At 41.1% G+C, this 5,634-nt stretch overlaps 1 pseudogene; it reads left to right on the forward strand.

The window, feature by feature from the left end:
* The first annotated feature begins 4,513 nt into the window (after positions 1 to 4,513).
* LOC108520709 (39S ribosomal protein L27, mitochondrial pseudogene) lies at positions 4,514 to 4,975 on the forward strand (annotated as a pseudogene).
* Positions 4,976 to 5,634: the final 659 nt, after the last annotated feature.

The raw sequence follows: 5,634 nt of genomic DNA on the forward strand, positions 1-5,634 counted from the left end.
CATTGATGAGGATAATTTCTGGTAGATGGTGACATAAGAACAAAATAAAGGTTAATTATAAGTTGCCGAGATTTCAGAGTTTGTATTTTACTACACATAGAATTACCTAAAATAATAATGAAACGTGTTTTTTTTTTTTAAGTAGAGGTTAGCTACGTCATTGGCTTAGTAGGCAGCATAGAAAATAAAATAAACTCATTTTAAGACAGCCACGTGGGAGGTGGTCCCTAGAGAAACTCCAACCAGCCTGTCCACTGGGGTGCAGCCTCGGGAAGTTCAAGCCCTTTGCAGCCGGGAGGAGCCTAGCTCCTCCTCTTCCTATGTGGAGCCTGGGATTCAAACTACCGAGTGGGAAGCGCCCTAGTGGAGGGACTATGGCCATGCGAGAGTCCCTGTTTCTTCCATTTTTCCCTTTTCCACCCAATAAAACCCTGTTTCACTCACCCTTTAAATCGTCTGCGAGCCTGAATTTACGTGGCCAGGAAACAACGAACCCCGTTTTTAGCTGAACTAAGGAAGAGTCCTGCAACAATTTCTGACACAATATTCAAGGCTTAGTATGTACTCTCTGAAGCTACTGGAAGTATGTTGGAAAGTGGAATGCTAGTTATCTCTTGTTTTTTTCCTAGTAAAAAATAAACCTTTGGCGGGGCGCGGTGGCTCAAGCCCGTAATCCCAGCATTTTGGGAGGCCGAGATGGGCAGATCACGAGGTCAGGAGATCGAGACCATCCTGGCTAACACGGTGAAACCCCGTCTCTACTAAAAACTACAAAAACAAAAACAAAAACAAAAACAAAAACAAAAACAAAAACAAACAAACAAAAACAAAACAAACAAAACAAAACAAAACAAAAAAGCTAGCCAGGCGAGGTGGCGGCACCTGTAGTCCCAGTCTACTCGGGAGGCTGAGCAGGAGAATGGCGTAAACCCGGAGGTGGAGCTTGCAGTGAGCTGAGATCCCACCACTGCACTCCAGCCCGGGAGACAGAGTGAGACTCCGTCTCAAAAAAATAAAATAGGCCAGGCATGGTGGCTCAAGCCTGTAATCCCAGCACTTTGGGAGGCCGAGACGGGCGGATCACGAGGTCAGGAGATCGAGACCATCCTGGCTAACACCGTGAAACCCCGTCTCTACTAAAAAACACAACAAACTAGCTGGGCGAGGTGGCGGGTGCCTGTAGTCCCAGCTACTGGGGAGGCTGAGGCAGGAGAATGGCGTAAACCCGGGAGGGGAGCTTGCAGTGAGCTGAGATCCGGCCACTGCACTCCAGCCCGGGCGACAGAGCGAGACTCCGTCTCAAAATAAATAAACAGATAAATAAAATAAACCTTTGACTTTTGAGCATGAATAAAACAGCTCTCTAGTATTAAACTTGCAAAGACTAAAAGCTGACTGCAAACGTTTACATCACCTTCTAAAGGCACACGTTCCTACTTCGACTTTTCCACTTCAGATGTTGCCAAGGAGGATAAAGCACAAAGGAGAATTGTCTCTTATCTGCATAGCAAAACAAAGAATATCGAGGTAAAGGGGATAAGAGAGTTTCTACCAAAAATAAAAAACAGTGTCTAGCCTAAATAGGAGAGCTATCATCTTCGCAATGCCACGCAACTCAGACTGCATCGTTGTTATGAAGTACTCAGTGTTGCATGGCGCCAATTCTTTCTTCAAGTGCCATGTTGCTCCATCTTGTGTTAGTTTTAACCACAGTTAATTTTCCCGGCTCTACTCCTGTAGATTCAGAGTTGGAGGGGCAGACATTTATGTGTTTTAGCTTACAGTTTGCTACCTTGTGAGAACCACATCCAGATCTTGTGGAGATGACTCTTCATGACCTGGACTTTAAATTGGATACGGTTATTAGAGAAGATTTGAGTTGTCATCTTTGGGGCGAGAACACAATGTTCTATGAGAAGAAAAGTGAAAGAGGTATTTGTTCCTTGCCTTGGGGGACGGTTGTAATAACAGTTAGCTGACGACATGAGTCTGTATTTCTCTCTACAGGGTATAATTTTGCGTGCAAGCAGTTGTGAATTTAGAAGTGAAATTTCCCGGTAGTCCTAAGTGGTGCTCTGAAACTTATTCTCATTGATGGATGTAAGAAAAAGTGATTTTCCCCTTTCAACCTGAAACAGGTAAGAGACTGCTGTGGTTTTTCATGTTCTCTTTCTTCATCAGCCATCTAGGTGTTAAGTTCATTGTATGGTGACACAAACAAGAAATAAACGTTCATTTTGTTTAACCCATTTTGGATTTATCCATTACAGGAACTAGCATTCCTTGAACTTAGCATCATATTAGAATGTTAGCTTCACGAAAACTATTTTGTTGTTGTTCACTGCTTTATCCAGTCATGTGGAACTGTGATGGGTTCTAAAAAAATAAAAGTAATAATAAATGAATGAAGGAAGAAAAGGTAGAAGACGACTAAAATATATTTATTACCAACTTATTATTTTCCTATGTGAGAATATTCAAAATAAGGGTAACAACAAACCATTCAATATCAGCATAACTGAGTAGTCTATGCCTTTATAATAATCTGTATTATAAGAACATATAAATTTTAAAATAAATTACAGTTCTTAAAACTGCACATATTTAGTTGTATGTTTATGTGCATGCACATTGTTTTGTTATTTTTTTTTTTTTTGTCTTTAGTTTGTCTAAGGCAGATTAAAAAAACTTTAATGAAAACCTCATAAATGTGCACATTGGTGTTTGGAAATGCAACTTTCTCAAACAAAAACATCACATTAAGGGTTTTTTAGCAAATTTAGGATAGACCTGCAATTTAACTTTTAACAAATGTGAAATCTCAGCACATTCATTGCTTAGTACACAGCAGGTGTTATATAAAATTTGTAGAATTTTATTTTCCTATAATATTAAGTAATGAGGAAGAGAGCTCTCTATTTATATTCTTTATAAAAATAAAATCATATTCAGGCATTACTTACCAAGTTTCATGTACAGTTTATCCATCATTTCATGTATAGAATGTAGGGACACAAATTGTGAATAGCTTGCAGAAAATCATATAGCTAGTCTGTAATACAGTGATCTTGAAACTTAAGTGTAGTTTTCTCCATTATCTTGCTAAGCGTCAAGAGTCATTATGTTCCCATAAGTAAATGTCTGATAATGCTGTCTCACTCCTATCTCTAACACAAAGGACTGTGAGCAGAATTTTCCATAGTTTCCTTAACTAAGATGAATGTGTTAAAGCTTGTTATAGTATAGGCTTTGTACATGACTATTCATGCAACAAAAGAAATGAGTTTATTTTAAAAAAGAATTCTTCCAAGGCTCTTGTAGTAAACATTATATTCTTTCAACATGATTCAAAATGATAATACATTTTGTTAGAAACCTGAAAATAATGTGTATGCCTTTGACAACAGAAATTACACAATGTTAGCCTCAAATGAGGCACAACATCTTAGCTTTAAGATTGCTAGATAAACCTTAAAATACTCTTAATAACAAGGAAAAAAAAAGGAATTAATTGTATACCTAAACCACCAAATATGCTATTACGAGACAGTTTTCCAGGTGGCCTTAGACTGGTGCATTTCCCTCCTTTTCTTGCATTTTTTTTTTTTTTTTCCCCCAGGATTAACTATAGAGTACCCTGGGAATGCAATATCTTGAGATAAGGAAGAACTATCAGAAATAGTGCAGGACTGTTCTTGACCCTCTTAGGGAATGTAATATCTTGAGTTAGGAGGAAAAAGTTCAGGAAAGCCTGTGCTTTGTTCCTCTATCCCCTGGAAGCAGAATGCCCATCAAAGCTTTGCCCAGCATGTGACATGACTCCTGTCACATGATGTATATAACTTGGTGTGGACTGCCTTTCAAGGTTCTTAAGCTGTGGTGAAAGTGGAGCATGTGCAGTCAAGATTTCCTCTCTCCTGAGAGGCTTTCTTGAGTCTTGGGGGACCAGTTCTCACTGGATTCTAAGGTGTTTTTCCCCTTCCCCTTGCTGTCTATCCATGAATAATAAATCCACTTCATGTAACTTGTGTATGAGTATTTTCTGTTTCACTAAACTCACACAAGGTGGTGACCAGTGCATGATAGACCTGCTACAAACTTTGAACATTTTTTTCTTTTCTTTTTTTTTTTTTTTTTTTTTTTTTTTGAGACGGAGTCTCGCTCTGTGGCCCAGGCTGGAGTGCAGTGGCCGGACCTCACCTCACTGCAAGCTCCGCCCCTCCGGGTTCACGCTGTTCTCCTGCCTCAGCCTCCCGAGTAGCTGGGACTACAGGCGCCCGCCACCTCGCCCAGCTAGTTTTTTGTATTTTTTAGTAGAGACGGGGTTTCACCGTGTTAGCCAGGATGATCTCGATCTCCTGACCTCGTGATCCACCCATCTCGGCCTCCCAAAGTGCTGGAATTACAGGCGTGAGCCACCGCACCCGGCCTTGAACATTTTTTTCTAAAAATTTAAGAGATACTTTTGACTATTTGAAATCAGTTAAAAGTAAAAAGACAAGTGAACACAAACATGGCTTCTGTGGTGCTGGCGCTGAGGACTTGAACAGCCGTTACATCCTTGCTGAGCTCCACTCCTGCTACAGCTCTTGCTGTCAGATATGCATCCAAGAAGACAGGTGGTAGCTCCAAAAACCTTGGTGGAAAGTCATCAGGCAGATGCCTAGGCATTAAGAAAATGGAAGGTCACTATGTTCATGCTGGGAACATCATTGGAACACAGAATCATTTCCGCTGGCACCCAGGTGCCCATGTGGGTCTTGGGAAGAATAAATGTCTGTATGCCCTGGAAGAGGGGACAGTCCGCTACACTAAGGAGGTCTACGTGCCTCATCTCAGAAACACGGAGGCTGTGGATCTGATCACCAGGCTGCCCAAGGGTGCTGTGCTCTACAAGGCTTTTGTCAACGTGGTTCCTGCCAAGCTGGAGGACACCTTCAAACTGGTAGCTATGCTTTGATGTCCTGTTCGAGGCCATCAGACAGAGACTGGAGCCCAGGTGACAGGAGATGGTGATATCAGAAGTCAAGGGTTGGGGCGATGACGTGGCCTCCCAAGGAAGAGGTCTGCTTGATGGTGACTCTGCAGGAGACTCTGAAGTGACTGCTGGGAAACCCTTTGGGAGACCTGACCTGGGGCCAAAAATAAAGTGAGCCAGAGTCATGGAAAAAAAAAAAGTAAAAGACATTGTTTTCTTTGTCATTGCATAAACCCAAAGATATTATAATGCAGCTTGGAAAAATGTACTTAGCATTTAAAGTAATGTTTTTGGATATAATCCAAAGAAAATCTGTAAATTTTCCTCCAAAGGAAAACATTAATCACACAATCATAGAACATTATATTATGTACTTACCAACCAAAGAAAGCCAGGGACCAGTTGGATTCACAGCCTATATATATATATATAATTTTTTTTTTTGAAATGGACCCTCACTCTGTTGCCCAGGCTGGAATGCAAGGGCACAATCTTGGCTCACTGCAACCTCCACCTCCTGGATTCAAGTGATTCTCCTGCCTCAGCCTCCCAAGGAGCTGGGATTACAGGTGTGCACCTCTGTGCCCAGCTCAAATTCTAACAGATGTACAAAAAAGAGCTGGCACCAATTCTACTGAAACTATTCCAAAAATCCA

This window comes from Rhinopithecus bieti, unplaced genomic scaffold, assembly GCF_001698545.2.
Source record: "Rhinopithecus bieti isolate Rb0 unplaced genomic scaffold, ASM169854v2 scaffold_53388, whole genome shotgun sequence".
Classification (NCBI taxonomy): Eukaryota; Metazoa; Chordata; class Mammalia; order Primates; family Cercopithecidae; genus Rhinopithecus; species Rhinopithecus bieti.